At 35.5% G+C, this 23,927-nt stretch overlaps 1 protein-coding gene across 1 annotated transcript in view; it reads left to right on the forward strand.

The window, feature by feature from the left end:
* LOC140745602 (dystrophin, isoforms A/C/F/G/H) overlaps positions 1–23,927 on the forward strand; it is a 630,858-nt gene that overhangs the window by 78,145 nt on the left and 528,786 nt on the right. The gene's annotated exons all lie outside the window — the stretch shown is intronic.

Consider the following 23,927-nt stretch of genomic DNA (forward strand, 5'->3'; position numbering starts at 1 on the left):
TCCGCGGGCAAATCTAGTTAACACGTAAGCTAATTTCAGTTGATTAGAGGGGAGGTGCGGGCGAATTGGCCTCTTCACCGAAGGAACATAAAAAGAGGCGCGCCCACAAAAGTTTTATGAAAATGCGCGTTTCTTCAAATTACTTTTTGGGTTCGACATTCAGAGGTTTGGTGGAATGGGATCGTTTGCAGTATTTGAATATGTGGGGAGGCTATAGCTATAATCTAATTAAGCAGAAGAGTTGCTATATAAGATCGACGTGACGATACACTGTCTTAATTTCTAAATAGATTTTATGCATTCTTCATATTTCCTTCACTTTGGCGTGGTGGAGACCCAGTACTTTAGGACATCCACTTAGAGACACGCCAGAAATTAATAATACAACAATGTCGACTTAGGACTAATGTTGTTGTGTATACGTATGAACTTTAAAGGCCCAACCATTGTACGAGTATTTAAAATATTATAAAATAATTGAGTCGAAAGTCAGTTCAAATTATTGGTACGTAAAGATATGGCTGTTTTGGAATGAAGGTGACGTATCCACAATGATCCTATTGCTTCTAGGAATTATTTGTTGCACCAGACACTTCCCAGAACCATGTTATAGAAACTATGTTATGTATTTAACATGAAATTTAGTTCCGGACCACGAAAAATCGTTTCACAGTGGCTGAACATTCTGTTTTCAGTTGCCCAAAACGTTTAATTCTGTTCTGTAGTTTCAGTTTGTTTTTTGTCTGTTTGTCTTTCCGCCACGGTCTGGCGGGCCGGTAGCTGTCCACCGCGCGGTGGGGGGGGGGGGGGGGGGTCATTAATGTTTAAACGTTTAAACACTTACTGTTTTTCAAAGGATACCGATATGTTTCGTATATATGCATGTTTTTGGATCTGATTGCGCCACGAAGTTACTTTAAATTTAGATTAACATAAAAAAATATCGTGCGATACGAGTTAATTCTTCTTAAATTATCTTTAAATTGTCTAAGATATAATCTTATAATGAATAGTAAGTCGTCTATTTTGGGTTTAGTGATATCTATGGGCAAAGGTAGTTACGTGCGATGGTATGATTTTCTACGAAGCTATGTTTCACAATGTTTTTATTCTCATAACACAGACGAAAACTTGTGAGTTTTCGCACTTGTATCTATACTAGTACATAAATTACCAGCAACCAGCCTAAATCAAACTCGGAATCCTGTGCATTCGGACCGCAATGCGCGATCGCTGAGCCACTCGGGTCATCGTCAAGTCCTACAGTTATGTCACGTTATGAATGAATATTATTAAAATATATGGAAGTGGCTCAATGAACTGGCTTATTCGAGTAGCATAGTTTTAATCCCCACGACGCCGCTACTAATAAGGCGGTCGGGTAAATAACCGACCGACTGGAATATTTAATGTGCGTTAGTTACGTATGAGTGGCTTTGGATGATAAAATACAATTAATAAAGAAATTATATATAAATTGCATTTGTCAAAATTAGTTCTTTTAAATTTAATTATAATTTGAATATTGGGTAATATTAATAACTGGGGTGTGTACTTAGGAGTACCTAGGTTTCCCAGATAATCACACATTTTTGAAATTGATGTAGGAGTCCATTTATCACATTCATTAACGGTGAAAAGAAACATGAAACCAAGGAGATAAATGTCCAGTGTGAGATAGTAATCTGTTAATGATGATAATTCAATTAACTACTGAACAAAATTGCAGTGAGCACTCTAATTTGCACCATCTGTCGAGCGCCGTGGCATTTTATGATCTAACCCTTTTCATAGAAATTAACTGCAACCACCCCTCTTGTTAACAATAACAATAAAAAAAATATTTTGTCTGCTATAAACAGCTTGTTTTAATAAACATATTATGTTTTTTTCTTTCTTTCATTTAATGATTGTAGTTTCCGATCCCCGGCAGTGCAACCCAGCCGCGTCACTTCCAACTGATCTAGCTATAATGCAGCATATTTGACGTGCAATCAGCCACCCTCGCTCGCTGCGCCCTCCGCATTGTCTTGCCCCTCGAGGCTTGTTAAGGGCTGCGGTCCTCGCCCCGCGCGACGCACCTCGGATTGTGACGACTGGATTTGTCTTGTAATTATGGTTTAGGTTGTTAATCCATTACTGTTCTACGGTATACCACCACAATAGTATATTTAAAAATGGAAAAAAAATAGATTATTTTTTCATTGTGGTGCAATGGCGATGGCGTTAAATATATGGCAACCATATTAGTCCTCAGTAGTGGGAATGCATCTGTAATCGCCTCATATAGAACCTTATCTACCAAAAAATCTACAGTAAAGCTAAAGAAACCCTTATAATTAAAGTTAAGCATATATAAACTGCTTTATATTTCGTGTAGGAGCGTATAATTAGAATGATTTAATTACCAATGATACGTGCGTGTAATAGGACATGAACTGCCTCCTCCGCTGCCACAACACATGCTTAATTTATTTGCCAACACGATAACGCTATACATTACGACGCATACCATTAAACTCGCGAATTGGTTAAGGGTCTATCCCCACTATAGGAAGAAACATAGTAATAGAATTATAATTATATTTTTAATATAAATATTCATGTAGCTACTGTCCATATCCAGGTGCAAATAGTTTTACTCGACAAAGATACTTTACGGAATATTTTTTGTTTACGTTAACATTAATCCTTGTACAATACCGTGAACAAATAAACAAAGAAATTCTTTCTGAAGTCACCCCTTGAGAACACCCTGAGTCACACCCTTTTGAAAAGTCTTTCGTTTATGGAGATAAATTTTCTTCATAAACGAAAAACGATGAATATGGGAAATTAAATTAAAAAAATAATATGTATTTTTTTATTTTCTATGAAAATTATTGCATCTATAAGTTCACATTCTATCTAATCGTTTTTGAAACACCTTTTTACACAGCGTTGGAAGATTTTTCTGAACAAAATCGTATTAACCGATATTCTCCAAACTGCAGAATAGTTCGTCAGTGCTACCATTTACATCCATTACATAGTGTGCATGTACCCTAGAGTTTCAGACGGCAATCACACATTCAAGCTGTTTAATTAAAGAGAAGGCGAACCACGAGCCTTGTCGCTTTATATGGACCGGGCATAGAGCCTGAATGTTACCAGTAGTTCGATTTCAAATAACCGGTGCAAATCATTTTCGTTTAAGCTTTCGTTAATGTTAGAAAAAAATGGCTTGCAATTTGACATGTAATTTACTATGATTATGAAATTCCTTATGCTATCCATAGTAATTAAATAATTTAAAATTCAATTTAAGACTGTAGTTGCAAAGTGCGATTGTTATTTATTCTTAGGTAGTTTCTTTATTAAATTAATGAAAGCATTAAAATTTCTCCAATGAGAAGCATTTAACCAAATAGCACGTTTTATATGATAGAAATGTACTGAAATAGATACCATATCTTTGCCTTACCACTGTTCCAACATGTACAGTCGTTACTCAGTCGCTCCCTTGTGGTTCCGTAGCACTTCGTAGACTGCTACATTGCGTAGCGCGCGTCGGCTCCTTGACCTTGAAACAAATGTAATGAAATTACATGCTACGAGTTACGCTACGGTAATGAAAAGGCCTAAGTTTGATTACTTTATTCAACAGCGATAAACCTCGTAGACGTATTAGTTCCGGCCTCTTACGTTAAGGTAATTGAGGGTCATTAGTGATAGACGTGGTTATTCACCTTATTTTATATTTGAAATTTTAAATCAGGATTTTATTATTAATGGCTACCTTATAAAAACGATTGATATATAATCGAATGAATTTATTATGAGTGAATAAGAGCAGCAATACAAAAGGAGAAAGTTTTATGGTCATCAGTGTAAATACGAGTATGTAGACGTTATTACGTTTGTTGTGGTAATATGTTGTTAACGTCTTTTATAAATCTTCATAAAACATTTACTTCTTTGAGGAATAGTTCGTATTAAGATAATACGGACTATTCCTCAGAGAGTGGTGGGCAGTGGCGAGCGTGTGAGAGCCCCCTAACGGCGGCCGGCGTGTGCTGTCAGCTTTTTGTCGCGACACATCAAGTGCCCTCGGCCACGGCGTCATTTTTCATGTACCAAGTCTTGTCCTCACGCCAAACAAGTAGTTTTTGAGTCGTCTTGGCCGAATGGTGTTGTCTGTATGATTGATGTTTGCTGCTGATATGGATTGCTCTATTTAAATTTTAATGTAGTAGTATATTATTCGAGGGATTTTCATTTATCTTTATGTTTAAGTTAAGGCGAGTGTTAGCGAATGTTCTCCTCACTGGAATGCAAAAAATTGTAAACATGCAGTCCACCTAGTGACAAGTGGATAGTGCTGTCCATGGTCGTCAGTAATCACTTTCAGATATGATTCTATTTATCCTCCATTATTATTTACATTGGAAATACACTTTTTATTTTTATTTTTATATTCAGCGTTTCTTGACTTTTCTATACACTTACGTATATACCTAAGCATAAGTTATTTAAATCCGTACTGTTTATGTAAACAAAAACCGTTATTCCCATATTTTATTATCCAAAAGGCTGCTGTTTTAAGTAAAAGGGTATTTTACGATCTCGGGCGTGAGTTAGCCGAGATTCAGATTAGAATTTATCGCATGGCTCGGACGTCGGGCTTCCGTTCGTTCTCCGGTTTTGTCCCGTCGTCCCGTGTCCCGCCGTGTCACGACATGATTAATACGGCCGTCTCGTCGCGTGACGCGGCTATCTCCGCAAATGCCCGCTTATTGCGATGTTATATTTATCGTCCAATTTTAATTGTCGATGACCTTTGTAAAGTCGTCTCATATGAACGTGTAGAGCTCCCGCATGCAAATGTACATATGTGGTGCTACGGAATGCGAATAATTTAACGATTAAATTTCTCAGCGGTTGCTGATAAATGTTAATGGTGTGTGAGTATTTACGTCATTTACTAATCAACGATCATACGAATACAAGTTAAAGTGGATTAATGCTAAAAGTATTTTTATCTCCAACATTTTACTAACTTTGTGAAATATACGATCACCTTTGGCTGGAAAGTTTCCCAGTGAATTGGTACCATAGAATTTTATACGAAATCTAAGCGCGTTAGAGCATTACCGAGCAACGGATGTAGCGTTTTACAATAGAGAAAGAAGTTTATGGTGCCGCAAATAATGCGCGACCCTCCCTAACATTGAATTTCCATCTTTTTATACGCAATAAACGCCGGTATTACTCGCCGATAGGGACGAGATCAGCGTGCAGCATCCCACGCTGCTGCCCCGGAGTAATCCGCACCGAAGCAATCGGAAATATATTACACTCCACATCGCGAACCCTTCGAGTAGAACGCAACTGTGAAAGAAAACATCCGTTTAACTTGAGCCGTATTAGGCAGGCGTCAATGAAACAGCGGGAGCATTGAAAACACCCGCGCCAGGAAAAGTCAGTGCGCGACGGATATACGTTTAGTATGGAGCGGGAGGGGGATGGAGCGCGTAGGGGAAAGTTTCCCTCTCGTTTGGGCGGCGAGCGGCAGTGAGACTTGGGCGCCTGCACGGAGCGCGCGTGCGGTCGCCAACTCGTCCGCAACACGTGTTCGGTTGCGTATTTTTGTTTCTCAATAATATTTACGGTGTGGTGTTTGTGATGGTTGCTAGTGTTGTCAGTGGTTTCAGAGGATCATAGGCCGGCGGTCACGAAGGTAGGCTCGGTTGATAGATCTCGATGACTTCGCGTTTATCGATGCAAATAGCCAACAACATAATAATAGAGGATTGTTTAGCATTCCACGACGCTGGCTGTACCATGCTCCGGGTGATGTAGTAAAGTTTAATGTCCCCTGGAAGGTCGCCGCTAAAGCTAAAGTTTCAAAACTTCAGTCGAAGTATGTGTCAAACGTTTGTTTACGTCTAAAATTTTCATCTCCAAGAAGTTCCCAAAAGTTTTAAAAGTTCTGAAATTATACGCTACTTTTGTGTATAAAATTTCATCCTTTTAATAACATGAATATTTTTATAGAATATTACTTAGAGTACGTTGCATATGAAAATTACTCATAGAAAGTAATATTTTCATTGACGCATAAATAGTAGTGTAAGAATATAAGTGTAGGTCTAGATTCTTTATTTCACACTTTTTGAGAAATCAGAAACAATGATCATATTTTATTTTCTGAGCAAATGTGTGGGTAGAGGGACAATTTTTGCACGTCAACTTTAACCGTGTCAGAACTCTTGAACAGAACGCCAATCTAATATTGATAAGAGTATATATTATTTGGTTTTTACTTATGTAATCTTGCCACAGTGGTTAAGTTTTGTGATGATGAGGACTTTAGAGAGTGTCCTTGCCCTTGTCGAGAGTTGCAGCTATTTGTGCAATACGTTTTTACTTTTTCCGATTATTTACTTGCGTTTGTACGACATTGGATATTGAAGACTGTTGCTGTCTTTATCGCGTCCGTACAGAAAGTCGACATCCTGAGCTATGTATAAAGGCACTTTTATTTATCTAACAAAAGTGTATGAAGTTACAGTACAGTAATATATGTATGCGTATGTGTGTTTTTGGATTTCATTGTTTATTATGTATTATAATTTGTTGTTGTTGCTTAATTCCTTGAAGTAAATAATCTATTTATCTACCTATCTAATTGGAATGGTCGCAGGTACAAAATAGTTTTATCATAACTTTATAATATTTCTGATAAGTAAAACGGTAGCTTGAAACAAACGGAGTATCGTTTTAATAGCCAATTATTGTTATAAATATACACGGATGTTCCAACACAAGAGGAAAACTAGAAAAAGGAAAATAGGAGAACTATGCAGGTTTAATGCCCTATTGCAGCTGATAAAACCACTACCTCTTTAGTATCCTTTTCTTTGTCAGCGCTGTCATGTCCATAATGCTGTCCGAAGCAGCCTGTTAGCTTTTTACAAGCCAATTTCATAAGAAATATCGCCTTTTGTTCAATAAATTCTAGTCTATTGTGTTTCATATCTAATAATTTTTATGCTAAAATGGAGAGTCTTACAATATTTTAAACATTTCGTTTGAAATTGTATAAATAGTTGGTGGAATATACAATAGAAAATAAAAAGATTGCTCTAGGTAAATACGGAGGGTCTAAATTCGATTCTAGGCGAGACAGACATTAAAATGACACAGAACTAAGTATCTGAGTGGGCACTTTTCACGACAAAGTATTCTTCTAAACGGCTATAATTAAAAACATTTCTTTTTCATTAACATACTAATTCACATTTTAACAAACAAGAGTGCAACAAGCAGTAATAGTCTAAATCTAGTTAAGTAGTATCACCATCACCAAAAATTCATTCAATAATTTCATTACACGCAATTAACAAGCGTCGTTCATAATGAGTGCCGTCCGGTGAGGTCCCTTTGACAGGGACTTGGCGGTACGTGAGCAGGCTTCCGATGAGCTGCTTACAACTTGCCCGCCCCTAACTTGTCTAATTCATTTAACTACTTATATACTCTGGGTATTGGCTGGTTTAATTAGTGGAATGTGTAGGAAGTTGGAACTTCTTCGTGTTTTTAATAAGGATAATTATTAATTAATTATTATTTTATAATGTAGATTTAGTAAACGAGCATGCCGTCCACCTGGTGGTAAGTGGCTTTTGCGCTCCATGGACATTTGTAATCAATCTTAGGTAGAATCAGTGCCAACATATCGGTGTTCAAGCAAATCCGAGGTCATAAATGCTTTGCTACACCTGAGGACTAAGTTGGAATTCCTCAAATGAGTATAGACAAGCAGACCTGTAATCCAGAACACAGCAGCTCTTAACGTTGCTGTTAGATAGAAATAGCTGTGGCGGGAGCGCCTCTTCTAGAATTGATTAAAGATGTCCATGGGCGGCATAAGTCACTTACCATTTGGTGGACTGCATGCTCGTTTGTTAACACAAATAAAAAAAAAAACTTAAGGCTATGTTAAAACAGGCTTATCATGTATATAGGTGCGTCTATCTGCGTGTGTAGTAGAATTAACTTATTTTGTTCAACTATTAAAAGTATCAATACAACAGATGCCCTTCCTCTGATCAGGAAAGAACTTCCTTTATTTGGGTTCTGGATAAATGAGAAAGATATGGCTGTAGGGTGCGGCGATAAAGTCGGCTACTTCCGGTGCCGAGCGCCAGCTAATTTATACATTATCATCACGCGACTGTAAACATCTAGGATTAATGAACAGAAAACACATTAATAGCTTCGGCCAGGACTGTACGTACTATTTCCTTGTAGACCAAGTTTCTATATGTTTTTGATTAGGTAATAAATTATTAATGAATATTGATTAAAGGAGGTTTTTTTACACAATTTGTGTATTCTGTACATTAGCCTCGTATACACCCTCGTGTAGGAAAGTATGTTCAACTAAACAATTGAAATAATTTTATACATCTAAAAACGATACATATTTCATTTACTTATTTGATTATATTTCATATAACACACAAAAGTTATATTTTATATCAAAACACATTCTAGTGAGCCGTAGAATTGTTTTTATGTCGCATATTTTATGGACGATATTATTTTACGTGCCTCTAAACGTTTACAACGAGTGCGGTTGTAAATTCGTATATTTAGTTCGAATGTCATATACAAAACTGAATATTTGTCTAATCATGATCATTGTGATGTCATAATCTTGTAAAACGTGGTGTGTTGCGCTGTTACACAAGATAATATTATTATGCACCATATCTTATACTCGAAATCTTTACTTTTATGGATTAAAAATAAAAAAAAAGTTTTATTCGTTAATGGAGTCCGAAAATAAATTAAGAAAATAAACCCCACATAAATTTGTGTCAAAGAGATTAAGAAAATATGTAAACAATTATGAACATAAAATAGTAAAATGCAATCAACAATGGGCATACATCGTTTACGTTTTTCTATTTTAATACACACATGCATATTGTACATACAAGTGGAAATTTAAATTCAAACCACACAGCATTCCGATCAGCATGCCGGGTATGCACGGTGCATATCGATTTGAAGTTTTTTATGTCGTTCCTCAAGTCGCGTTATGGCAATCCCATGGGATGGATGCTCCCGCTTGCTCCACGGGATACCTTTCTTTTTATCGAATGAAATATAAGGTTTTGACATACTCTGAATTTTCTGAAATGCATCTCTTTGCCTTTTATTTTCCACGAGAGTTCTCAAGTTTCATACTATTTTTGTCCAGGATATAAAGGTAAATATAGAAACATTGTCTTTAGGTCGGACTTATACGCCGTTTGGGAATTGATGGGAGTACTTAGGGTCTGTAGTGATCGGGTTCTAGTTGACTCGTTTTCTTTACACATAAATAAAAGTAGGTATTACTTTACGTAGCGACACTGGTAAGAACTACAGAAACATTAAAGATAATGGTACCATTACGCCTTTTATACTATTAGAGTAGGATGACACAATATAACTGCGGCTTGAGCTACGATCAATGTTTTAAATATCCTCTTACACTTTGTCATTTTACCACCATGTAACATCTAACTTTTATAATATAAGAGTAGCAGACGAGCATGCAGTCCGCCTTATGGTAAGTGTCTACTGCCGCCCATGGAAATCTGTAATCAACCCCAGATAGGATTACATATTCCTACCTGAGGTCGGCCACAGATTCGCCGCTACCCCTGAGGACTAAGCTGGAACACGTCGGAAAAGTCTGTCTCCCTTACCACACCCTTCAAACCGGAACACAGCAGCGCCTAACACTGCTGTTATTTGGCAGAAATAGGTGTGACGGTGGTACCGCCGGAGTCGAACTACAAAGGGTTCAAAAACTTGCTGAAACGATTTTAAACTATAAAGATTTTCTTACTTAAAATAGTATTAAAGACAATCACAATTTTAGTAGTAAATATCCTCGTTAATAAATTGCGGTGGCGGCAACCCGAGGGTGACTTGCTCATAATTCACTTAGCGCCCCTGCACCTTGATCAGTCCTATTGTCCGAAATGTAGTTAGCACTGAACAACTTCAGGGAATTTAATATCCCCAAAAGGGATTGAAAGGACTTGTTATTAAAATTGAGTTTGCTCAAAGAACACATGGGGTGGATTGGGTTTGCGACAGGCTTTGTGATAGGTCTCTGTAAAGGATATAAGCTTTGATTATTTTCATTTATTTAGGAAGAATTATAAAACAGAGATTCCATTAAATGATTGACAAATAGATTGACCAGTGTTCTCCAAATATTGTTAGTATAGTAATTTATATTCGTTTCATTACAAGGAATATAATGCAACAATATTAATAACTTTATTAAACTACATAATTACTGTATACTAGTATGTACGAAATAGACACTAAACAATAAAATATCTCGACTAAGTTACAAAAATGTTTGCGTATTTCCCTATGTACATAAGTGAAAACTCATAGTGCTTTGCATGGCAGTGAAAAGTAATAAACAACCGCAAAAGTAAATCTTCATTTAAAGGGTGCACGCTTTGCAAGATTTTATCAGAGATCCGAAGTGACCGAGGAAACAATTTCCTTGCATTTCCCCGCGTGCGCCCTGCACCGGCTATTATCTCATTATTTATGGCCCCCACCCTTTGTGTCTTTAAAATACCCCCGAACGAAAAGCAGTAAATTGGAGAGAATCGTAAAAAATAATAGTTACGGAGGCAATTTATGGTTCTACCTACCGGGGTGCGTAATGAGATACCGTGGAACTGATCAGTATGTGGTAAAAATGAGTGCTGGAAGTCGTCTCTTAAAGTGTTTCATATTTTCTATAACCAATTTGTTATACATATTTACATTACTTTACAATCATTTGGATGTTCAGTGCCGACTTTACTATCTAGTTTAAGAATTGAAAATATAGAAAGGTTCAAACTTATTACACTTTATGGGGCCTATCGGGTTGAATTCGTTGACAGCTTATTATCACTATTTGTACCAAGAACTTTAACATAACTTTAAAGAAAGTACGCCATTATGTAGTGTGGAAATAGGGGCGTTAAAGGTTAAAGAGTTAACTAGCAGGAAAAACTGTTCTCTTACAACATTTCCTTAATAGAAAGAACAACATTTATGTATTAAGTCCCCGGGGAGGAGTTCGCCGCCATTAGCATATCTTGCGGCTGCAGCATCTTGCCACAATATTTATTGCATTGCAGAAGCTTAAAATTCTGTACAACTACTTTAAAAGTTTATGTAAAATTGTTTTCTCAATGCTTAGGTACCATGTTAAAGTAAAGGAGCTTAAAGAATATGGAGTAGACTCTTGCGCCGGTTCTGTTCTACAGAGAAAACTTTATTCAGTGGTATGTTTATGCAGGTATTTATATACTAACAATTGTTTTATTCTGATTAATCTTGACGTTTGCGTAAATGAGCTTTTCGTCGCCATTTTATTCAGACAATTTGTACAGTTGAATATTAAGGAAAATATTGTAATAATCTTAATTTAAGAGACCTTTATGTGTTTTAAAAAATGCGTCATTTACTATCGCGCTTGACCCTTGTGCTGCTTGTGCTATATCTTAAGCCCTTCTTATATAGTCATCGTCGATATTTATACATCTAACAAACCAGTTGGTCATAACAAATATTCTTTTACATTTAAGTATTTCATATCTAAAATTCTTGTACCTAGAATATTTTTGTATTATTATTGGGCAATAATCCACTCTTGGCAAAGTCAGAATATATTGTCATACAATGACTATAATATTTCATTAAAATCTCCGTCTTGCAGTGATCGGTATTCGGCGGAAGTCCTGTGGGTCCAAAATGCTTAATTAACGACTGGTGTAATTGAAGATTCCGGGAACAAAGGGATTCAATTACATTGGCCATGGCGCCTGGGTTGAGTTAGTAATGGGGCTTTGTTGCTATGGGATCTAAAAAGACACATTTGGATAATCTCAATTTCTGTAGAGTACTTTTAGAAGACTCATTTAAAAATACTCTATTTATTAAATGATATATAATTTCATGAAGTAGTACCGAAATGGTCTAAAGGAGATTTTATGAATAAAAAAATGTTCTAATTTGTGACAAGTCATAAACATTTCGTTCAAAATTAAGCAACTGTTACTGTAAAGTTTAAAATATTTGAAAGCAAATTTTATAAATTAATTTATATGAAACCTCCAATTTAAACGTGAAGGCTTAAATTAAATATTATCAAGTAATACATAGACATTTTTCGATGGCTCTACACTTCTACTAGTTTAAATCTTCTACTTGTTCGTCTACTAGTCTAAACCTTCCTAATTTCAAAAGTTGAAAAACAACAGACAACAAACGACAAAGTTGTTGAAACTTACCCGCAGGAACGGGAGCGGATTGGAAACTTCGTGGCGTGAACAGACTGGGGTAGTTTCTACAAGGTTGCCTAACTACATCAGCTCCATGTAGTAATTATTAGACACGTTTCGCAAAATAAAAGTGATGAGGTTATGTTATCTATACTTATATGTACTGGTAGAAGTTTAATGGTATATTTATGACGTTTCAATATATATTAACTAGTAGTATATTGACTAACATCTCGTTGTATGATCTCCGTCAGTGGACGGCTGAATATTGAAGCTTTTGATCCTCATTCGCCGCAATCCGTTTCGCAAACAATTACTATTTGATCTGTCTGCATCAGCCCGCCTTGGAGCTCGCTTTGACGCTAATATCTCACATGAACCCTCATATGTAGCGATGGAAATAGCAATGGACATGATAATATTCACAGAAAGTGCTACCTTTTATTGTAACAAATGTGATGACCCTTCGTGACGACAGGCTTGAAGTGGGCGAAAATTAGGTTCTCGTAAACATTTCAGACATGTAATATGTTTAAACTTCTGCGATATTGAATATCACTTACTTCCACGGTAGATAATACTTTAAGAAGTTTTATGTATATAAGAGCATCTAAGAATATGTTAACAAATGGGTAATATTTTTATAAACGCACTTTTTCTTCATGGTGCGCTATGCCCTAAACTGTTCTTAAAGTACTTGTACAGAAATGGATCAATGATAAAGAAGCCTGGCTTTATGACCTACATTAAATAAGCAACAGATGGACTGGAATTCTCTGCAAAATCCCAGACTTATTTTTTGTCATAAAAACTTTATAGGTACGAAAAATATATTTTCCAGTTTTCCTTTGAATCCATTGTGCTGATCCAGGCGCAGATTATCTCGTAACTTTTAGATATAAAAGATATCAGTTACCGAGAGATTCCAAACTGGAATGTGGCCAAGTTTTTCTGGCGCGCGAATGTGAATAGTAGTTAGAAATGTGCAGTAAATCATCTTTATATACCGCGAGTGATAGTTTTGTTTATCTGTGGGTCTATATAAGCAATAAATTAAGTTGTAAAAATTTTTGAATAAAAGTTTTTTTTGAATAATAGCTGTAGATCTCACAAGGCTGTTGTATGAATAGGTTCCTACCCACATACAGGGTTGCATACTGCAGACTGCTGTACGACACAATGTTTCATCCATCCATGACATTCATGTTTCACACACTTCATGTCGCTTTGTAGCATGTTGTCGTGGATGTCGGGTTAGTTATACGGTGTTTAAGTAAATAACAAATTTTGACAAATGAACACATTCATTTACGACTCACGGGCCCGCACGGGTTAATAATAAGAATCCTAGTAATATGCGTGTCATAATCATAGAAAAAATAGTACATGTACACATCTTCTAACGCCAGAGGAATTGAAATATATCTCATAGCAAATTAAAGAAGTTCGGAGGTGACATGTAAGGTAATGTGTCAATGTAATCTACGACTAAGGTTAATCTTCAGTATCGTGACGTCGATAAGGCAATTTCGTGAGCTGGTCATGTGAGTTGAGCATAAATCTGCTTTATTGCCGAAGAGCTCGATAGCCAAGCTCTAGATAAAGACTGTCGATACATTGCCGGCACGTGCCCGGTGCTCTTTTAATCAGTTGTCCTCTTTTAGGTCACGGTTGTATCTTATACGTTCTTTTTAGTTGCATATTCATTAAAATTGTACTAAAATAAACAACATACTTAACAGTAAAATATTTATAAGTATAAAAAATGTATATAATATAATCTACCGGATCTGGAGATAAAACACCTTAATTGACTGGAAATCGCACCCGATACCTTCTGCGCAACCCTTAGGGGTGATTATTGCTTTATTTAAGACGCCAATAATATGATTTAGTTAATCCAACATTTTTATTGTTAATTATATACTTTTTAAGCCATTAATGGTTTTGTTAAGCTTGCCGTACCTTAGAATTCTATACTGCAACAGTTGATGTCACTGTATGTATTGTATTGTAGATACGATTATATAACTTTTCTACTACAAGTATTCTATATAGCAGACAGCGTGCAATCAGACGGAACCCGAATGATTTGTGTGGTATGGTTTAGGGGCGGCTTTATCTGTCCCCGGTGAGTCATCCCGCTGCAGGTAAAAAGCACTTGTATCGATCCCTAACTAGAGCTAACTACAGGCACCACGGAACCGATTAGTCCACGCCAAAATGAATTTTATGGCCGCGGTGTAAATAACAGAGTCGGGATCTCCCTCCAACCCTATTTGTTTCAGCTTTAACGGTTCTTGCCAAAAAGTTTTGCGGTGCCCTCCCCTGACATGGTTCTGATGTAGTTGCATATCTGAGGCATGACATCGCATCTTTAGAAAAAGTGACACAGTTTTCATACATTCAGCATACCAGTATGAGTTTCATTTACAACATCATAATATGAATCAGCTATTTTGCATGTCGCAAAACCTGTTTTACAAACTTTCATTTGGTTTGTTTTATTAGTTTGTATATTAATGTCACATTTTGCAACCGGATTTAAAACCAGTTCACCTCAACCGACTGAGGAGATATTTGGCGTACGGTTTTTCGAGAAAATAAGAAAATATGAAACTCGATGAAATTGAAAACACCTTATCACAAAGCATAATTGTTTCTCTAAGTTAAGATTGGGAAATTCCTTGCATATTTCTCGCGATCTGCTGGATTGGCCAGGGTTCGCCATTACACCGTGAGGGGAGACGGCTGCCATTTTTGTTTCATTTGCTCGCGTAAAAGTAGGGAGGAAGGAATGAACTTGGGAATTTTTATCCCGGCCATTTAGTCGGGAACGGGCATTGCCGGCATTCTTGCAAAAATTTGTTTATCCGCCCGCCTGGCTTTGATACCGTTTAGGTACCATTAAAGCCTACGCTGTACCTACTGCGACTCTATGTAAATTTAATGTCTTATAAGAACACAATCTGGGTAAACGACGTCGACATCCAAAGATAACGTCTTCTAAGAATGAGATTAGATGGCGTTACAAAAATTAAATTATTTTTATTATTTGTTAGAAACCTTTATTCTAAAATTAAATTATTTTTATTATTTGTTAGAAACCTTCAATTTTTGTGATACTTATAAATTTAAAAGGTAAATCATACATTTATTGAAAAATGTCTTATGAACTACATGAATGATAAAGAATTATTTAATTATTAAGTCACTACTTATATATTTTTTCAATTCATCGGTATTTTCTTTTGTTTACAATTAAAAAAATAAAATTGGTTCAATAGGGCTCTTGTAAATAAATATAATTTAAAACACTGTATAACATGCTAGTATACACACTTACCTATGGTTTTAACGACTAGAGTCAGAATAACAATGTTAGTGAAGTTGGCTCGACCATTGAGCGGCACATGGGACCGCAGGGTAGCGGTTAGTTTGCTAGTTAGTCTGACGGTTAGCTTCACAAACGACAAACTCTGTTTACCGAGACGTCAGGATTAGTCATACTCATCAGCATTTGACTGGCGTATTGGAAGATGTTAAACTTTTTGATGAATATATAACTCCTACAAATAAATATATACCTGTATTAATACTATATTAAGAAGAAAAGTAGAGTTTACATTTTAAATGTTTACTTGTTAATTGTGAAATAAAAACGAGCACTTTTCATTAGAAACAAATTGTATGGCGCTGCCTAAATTTTTTTAAGATTAGTCTATGCCCAGCTGTGGCTTACTATAGGTTCTAATAAAATGATGAAATCTAACTGTACAGCATTATTTATTATGGCTCTGAATAAGCAAATAGTAGGAGGAATACCGTCTGAACCCAATTCCGACCTCGAGATAGTTGTTCTTCATAATAGTTGGTAGCATTATCCTGTGAAATATGTGATACAATTTGTCACAGGCTAGACCCTTCGGAGCACTGTCCTTTGAACCTTAGTATGGTAAGCTACGGAACCGCGCCAGAATTGTAATGCTCATTGATTTTTTGTCTATTTCAGCGCATCATTTTTTAGATTTGCCTTAGGATTTTTGAATTGGTACAAAAGAAACTTTTAAATTTGCGCAATGACTTCTTACGCAATTGCAGAGATTAATCTTTTTTCTATGAATGCATGATGTGTGATAGTTGATATGTATGTATGTATGTATGTATGTATGTATGTATGTCTCATTCTTTGACTGACCTTGAAGCCCAAATGGCACGACAAATTTCTGTACTTGAATTTCTCTAAATTGTCGGAGAAACATGGCTATATTTTTGCAGTCAGTTCTTTTGCTTTTGTTTTTATTATTAATCTTTAATTGCTTTATAGTCGCGTCAAAATCAGTCTAATATTTTCCAAGACGAGCTACTATGCACGAATAAAGACGACATTTTTAATTATGATATTTATATGTATTTGTTTTTATTATATCTTGTATAGTGAGTCATTGCTATGTTTATTTTATTGTGGTCCATATTGTAATGAGCCCACGTTTAATTACTGCGGCCTCATTACTCGCGCAGGTCGACCGCCCGCCCTCACCAAATTTGAGTTTTTATAAAAATGATACCTTTTAATCCGACTCACATTTTGACCTCTATTAGTCATTTAGTAATACTAATAGGATTTATATTTGGAAGTACTCTTCAACCCTCATTATAGTTTAATAATAGATGGTGTAACGAGGTAGGTATAACAATTTTAGCTTCCCCCCGCATATGCACTTATAATATTTTAAAAGAATGTATCAATAACTTTTATGATCATCTTTATTAATAAAACTTTATCTTGACTTTATATTAAGGTTTAAGATAAAATTTTACAAATAAGTTATATAGATTATTAAAATTTTCTTTAATAAGTACATATTTTGCATTAGTACAATATCTCTTCTGTTTTTTAAAGTTAATTATAAAGTTTCAGTTTATGTTTTTTTCGAATTTCCTGAACACAAAGAGATAATGAGCCGACAAAGCCTCGGGGGAAGTGTGTCGGCGCACAGTGCACGGTGCACAGAGCGCGGTGCACAGCATTAGATGTTTGCTTTGTACGACGTAGCCGCCAAATGGAACGGCATTTTGGCAAAAGGGAATACTTAAAGACTTACAGTTGTGTCAGTGTGCTTTTGTTTATAAGGTGTGGTGTATGTATGTGCGGGTGCACCTAGAGCTCTATTACCTTCATTTTTAAACAAGTTCTCATGAAATATTATGGAAATATTTTGATCCAGCAGTATGGATCGTTGTCACGGCCAAAACTCAAAGCAGAAAGTATTCATTTTAATCATCTCTTCCAACTTAGTAGGGGGGGCAAAGTCAGGGGTATCAAAGTATCTGCAACTGATCTTACGTTGGGCTCTTATATTATCTGGGACTGATTAAACATGTCTATGTGCAGTTATTTACGATCAGGTGGACTGCATGCTCGTGTGTTACTTTCATTGATTTCTTTATTTATTTAAATTAAAACTTATGCTTATTTTTTGATTGTACGGACAACGTGCCTATTTTATCAGCATACCTGGCGTAGAGGCTACCACATAATAATAACATGTTAAAAATATTCTGGATCCATTTCTCTTTCGTGTAAAATTAAATGATGTTTTTTTTGGGTTTTAATACAAAAATATGTTTTCATTTTCATGTTTCGTAGGTATCTCATAGCTACTCCATGTAATATTTTATGAAGGTTTCACGGCACCTGACTAGCATAAGCATACCATCCATTAGCCGAGGATGTTTAGTGCCTTTATGGCTCGACAGTGAAATATAGTTACTGGGCTATCGAATGATTTTACGAGCGTCCTGCATACTGCACTTAGTTCGGACTTTGGTCCTAACAAATATGAGGCCTATTACCGCTTTTATGTTTAACTGTTGTTTGCTGTTGTTCAATTTAATCTGTTGGTACTTCAAGGTATCTTAGGAGCTACCACACTGTTCATACGAAAACTGGCGGTAAAAGTGTTAGCGGTCAATTCTTGTTGGTTGTTCAAATAATTTACTTTTATCCGTCAAGGATTACAAGTTTCACCAATAGGGCCTCAACTCATTGAATACCGAACGTGCCCGATATTACTTAACTTTGTAAATTAGTTACGATATTCTATACATGATGAAATAATTTAATAATGAGAAAGTATATAATATAGTAGAGCGACTTTTGTAAAAGTAGAGTTGATATTTTTTTAATATGCTTGAGCTAATGTTTAGCATAGAATAATCTACAAGGGTGCTCATGTAGGCTGTTGTATAACAACACATATAAGAATGTTAGAGTTTATTGAGAGGTGGTAGAACCCTTTGTGGTTCGACTCCGGCGGCACCACCGCCACACCTATTTCTACCTAATAACTGCAGTGTTAGATGCTGCTGTGTTCCGGTCTGAAGGGTGTGGTAAGGGAGAAAGACTTTTCCGAGGCATTCCAGCTTAGTCCTCAGGGGTAGCGGCACATCTGTGGCCGACCTCAGGTAGGAATATCTAATCCTATCTGGGGTTTATTACAGATGTCCATGGGCGGCAGTAGCCACTTACCATCAGGTGGACTGCATGCTCGTCTGCTACTCTTATATTATAAAAAAAAAAAAAAAAAAAAAAAACATTTTTGTGTAACTTAGAATTTATTGACATGTGTATAATAATACTTCACAAGGCAAAAATGTTTTCTTGAGATGAAAATAAAGGGAATTCCTTATTCCCTCCCCATTTTGTGCGACAGTCTGAACAAGGCTGGAGTGCGGTAATGCTGGAGGGCCGCTGAGGACCCTAGAGGTGCCGTACCCTCCCTAATGTTACTTGGTATTAAGAAATGTACGTCTGGTTTTTAACATGCAGGTGGAGATTTTCATATCCTGTTGGTTCCGAGCAACTACTTTCGTTGATTTTAGGGGGTTTTGTTTTATTCTTCGTTCAAATTTGTGGCAGTTTTTATACGAAATTTTTATACTTACGAAAGAGGTGATCTCGTAAACTGCTAGATAAATTTACGTGCGTTTCTAAAATTATTCTATACATGAAAATATAATAACTATGTGTGATGGGATATGTATATTGTATGTAGATGATGTGTGAAAGAACCATAAAGTTGGACGAGACAAAAATAAATTTGAACTTATTTTAATAAAACAATGGCCAAATCGGATACAAGGGCTCAGTGAGATGATTTGCTACGAAAAAGTCACAAGACTTAAACGAAATATTTTAGAAGCTAGGAATTTACATGAGTTTGTATCTAGAAAACGAGTTGGTACCCAATCAAGTCGCGTTCGTAGCAAAATTCGTGTGAACTTGATATTTTTATCAGCTGAAGCGAGGTGCAGGTGGAATTTCAATTTGTATCTTCAGAGACAGGTCTTCTGGGAAATACGTCGTCTATGGAGCCAGGGTTGCCACAAATCTAAATCGATTTTGGAAGTGGCTGAAATTTAGTAGTACTTGTGAATTGAATTTTGCCTTAGGGTTGCAAGTTGTTTGGTTTTCCTGGATGTCAAGTGAATTGTCCATGTCAAATACACACTGATGGAATATCTTGCTATATTTTATCATAATTTTACAACAATATACGTATGATTTGAGAGGTATAAATAAATTGAACGACGTCATTTTCAATACTTATTTAGTTATTTTAGTCGTAACTACTTAATATGTTTTATTAAGTTATACTCGTTTGTTAATGACTTGCTACTCACTGCGTCATAAGGTCAACATTTCCATTCCAAATATATAATACATCTGAGATAACTAACGAGCCCGTGTTTATGCATCCGGGCTTTAAAAAGTTAATTTCTAAAGTTTATTTTCCAATGTTTCCTACCATTTGACTAACCAAATATTTCTTTTCATATTTTGGCATTTAATATACACAAGCTTAGCGGACTCAGACCTAAATTACAGGCAGCCCGTCGTAATAAGGTATACTTAGGTTTATACCTGTACTAAAAGGTTTAATATAAATTATATTGGTAGTACGACGTCTGGGAATGCAGGTTATGTATTTAAGATATAGGGAGTGTTTACGTTCATTACTTGTGACGGTTATTAAACTCTTAGTGTTTCTATTCCGGAGGCACCGCCGCCACCTTCTGCCTAATAATGGCAGTGTTAATCGTTGCTGTTTGAAGGATGTGTAAGAGTGACATAGTTATTCGAGGCATTCTAACTTAGTCCCCACGGGTATGGATGTCTCTATGGCCGGTAACAGGTTATCCAGGGTTGATTACAGATGTAAATGAAAATTATTTCCCTGCTTCCTATCCAGAAATGAAAAAAAATGCAAACCAATGGCAGTTCACTTGTATTCAAAAATAATTCTATCAAGAATCTTTGCATTTATTTATTGAAAGCGATAAAAAAAAATATTTCAGTGATTTATGCAAGGCCGCTATAATTTTAATCGGCTCATGCATTTTGGTGATGTAGTAGAGGCAATACTTGAAATGTATGTACAAAATTAATTTTTCTCACCTAAATATTTAAAAATATAGTCATAATTGTTAACTGTTTCATTTTAAATTACTTTTATTATTTAATTTTGTGGCAATATTTCATCACAATATTTGTAGCAAAGTATTATAATATTTTAAAATACTATCTGAAGTGTATGGAGACTCCCCGTCTGTCTCGGTGCTAGCAGACGGCATTATGTGTGTGAAATATTATGAATTTCTAGATACACGCTGTCAAATTTTGTATCAACATTCAAAATTGAATCTTATTTTGGCGACGCAGGTTTGAATTCACGAAGTTATTGAGAAGTAATTACCTTGTCTTATCTGGTAGAGTTTTGTTACGGCCCGGCTACATTAGTAGGGATTGTATGGATTCGGTACTCGCGTGATAAATGATAATGTTTCTCATTGTTGCTTGTTCATTGATATGTGTATTCTCATTGGTGTGTCCTGGTATTTTCTGACACAATGACAAACAAGCAATATATTAGATTCTACTTTTAAGTTTGTAGAACTGTATATGACTATAATTGAGCTTAATGCTTTTGAACGTCTATTAAAACCGCTTTGGCAGATGTTTCGCTATGGAAAAAAACGACTTATCATCGTTAAAAAGGAATTATATCTACATTGAAATATTGAAGAATATTTTAATTGTAGAACTGGATTTGTATTATTCCGCGTATTGTATACCTACAGTTATTTAAGAAGTATTCAAATATTTCATTTTGCAATAACATTAAATTTACATCATTATTTATAAAATGAAGTCTTAATTAAAAAATAATATTGTGTTTCTTTTCAACAATTTTGTTTTTCTCTATTTTGTTTTAAAAGAACAGAAATAATATCTCTACGTGAATTTTAGAATGTTAATGTGTTCGTATCATTATAGTAGTTTCATTTCCAGGTCTGTAGTGTAGGCACGGGTTTATGCGGAGGCTGCGATTGTACGCGAGCATTGTCTTACCATACTTTTGTTTGTTGTTGATAAGGAACTCCAAGAACTACTTCTTTCAATTCTTTTGTTACTGCGCTGGCGTCTTGCTTGCACTTTGTTGGCGCCAAGGTTCTATGTAGGTAATAAGTAAGACTTAAATATATAATTATTTAGTGGTATTTTATGTTAATGAGTTAGTAACTTGTCAATTTACGACAAGTTACTAACTCATCTTGGAGAAAATTACGGAGAATTCTTTAAAATACTTCTCATTCCCGACGTTTGCCTGTATTTTCAAAAATACTTAATACATGAGGTTTTGGGGAAATCTAAGTTGGAATTCAGAGTTTTAATGTGGAAAGTACAAATTCATACTTATGAATTCAAAGTCAGGTAAACAATAAAATAATATAAATAATAATGATAATAAATATGAATAATAATAATAAATATTCTGACTCTATAAAATAGACTCTCGAATAGCGAAGCCTGATACAATTAACAATTAATTACAGTCGAGGTCAGTTACAGATCCTTTCTTACTACTGTCATTTTACTCAATGTTGTGTTTGCTTTTAAGTCTACGCAAATTTTTAGTTCTTTTACATCTCAATTGTAGAAACTTACCTTCCTTCATACAAGTAATGAAAATTTTCCACCCTAACATTATTTCACCATAAATTTCTGTGTTTCTATAAATGCAACAGGCAAGAACAATACGCCCTCATGTACCACACCCCACGTCGCACTCTGAAGTCTCCACACGTAACAATCCTGAATTCCAGACGAAACGTTGCTGGAATGGAATTTAATTACCGCTTCAGGTGAAAAATGGTTCTCATTACCAGTTGTCCAATGTCGTAGTACAATTATTTAGACTTACATTGCTTGATTAGTTATGCGGCAGTTGGGAGAATTCTGAATTGGATACGCAATGGATTGGTTTATTAAAATAGTATAACAGGCAGAATATACGACTTGGTAAATGACAATTTTATTTGCTTGTGCATTGTTGTGTGGTTGTATAGCAAGTAATCATTTGCTCGCTACATTTAATATTGAGGGTGAATGGTATTCAGAAAACATACGTTTATATATTAAAACCTTTTCATGTAGACCTGGTAGCGGAGCTGTCAATGTATGAACTGCTATGTAGACATATTAATGATCGTTTGGGTCTGGGTGTTTGCGTACTCGTCATTGTGTATATTAATGGTGACTATTACACAGAAAGTCGAGTGTGGGGCTGTAAGTGTGGCAAAGTTTGTATTATATTCGCGTAAAATATTTTCCTTATCTATGTTATAGTAATGAATAGAACTATGTATATGTGTCTAGGTTGAAGCCAAAAAATAAACCGCCCATCTAGTCTTAGAAACAATTTATTACTTCTTGGGATAAGGTAGTCTTTTATAAATAGTAGGGAATATTTTTCCTCAAATGTATAAAGTTTAAGACTTATTAGACAACTATGCTAGAGAAATTATTATTGCGTAATTACTAAAAATTATTCAAATTTTCTTTTACAACACATCGCGTAATATTATTTTCTGATGATGCCGGATTTAGACGTGAGAGTCTAGAGAGATATAAACGCACCCACACAAACAATAATTTGAAGTTAGCGACAATAAATTTTGCACGCGTGCATTTAGTTGGCGCTTTCGACATCAGAATGTCATGTGTTCCAAACTGCTTTAGTGTTATTGCTCTTTTGCTGGAAATATAACAATAAAAACTAGTAATATAAACAAAAATGGAATTTTATTGTTTTCGAAATCGGTGCCTAGATGTTTTTGGTGCAAAACTAGGCTACGTTATGTTATCGTCATTAATAAGAAGCTTGGATATTAATGATATCACATTTTTATAACGTTACATTAAAGTAATAAGTGACGCATTTGATACTACAGTTTAAAAACAGATGCGGGTAGGTGAAGTGGGGACGACACCTTAAAGGCGCTTGAATTAACAGAGAGCGACATTCTGGTCGGAGACTTCAGCAAGAACAGTCGAATAACGGAGATACTTGTGTAGTTATAATACTTCTAATCACTAGTGTGAACTTACTTACGTATAGTTATTATATCGTTACTCTGTACCTTTTATGTGACTATAAGATTACACGCCTTCAAGACCTTCAAGATGACTATTATTTAATATCAGAAGTGCTCGTGAAGAATCCAGCTCGCAATCAT

Source organism: Epargyreus clarus, unplaced genomic scaffold (genome assembly GCF_041222505.1).
Source record: "Epargyreus clarus isolate Ecla_fem2 unplaced genomic scaffold, WU_Ecla_fem_2.2 ptg000010l, whole genome shotgun sequence".
In the NCBI taxonomy this organism is placed as follows: Eukaryota; Metazoa; Arthropoda; class Insecta; order Lepidoptera; family Hesperiidae; genus Epargyreus; species Epargyreus clarus.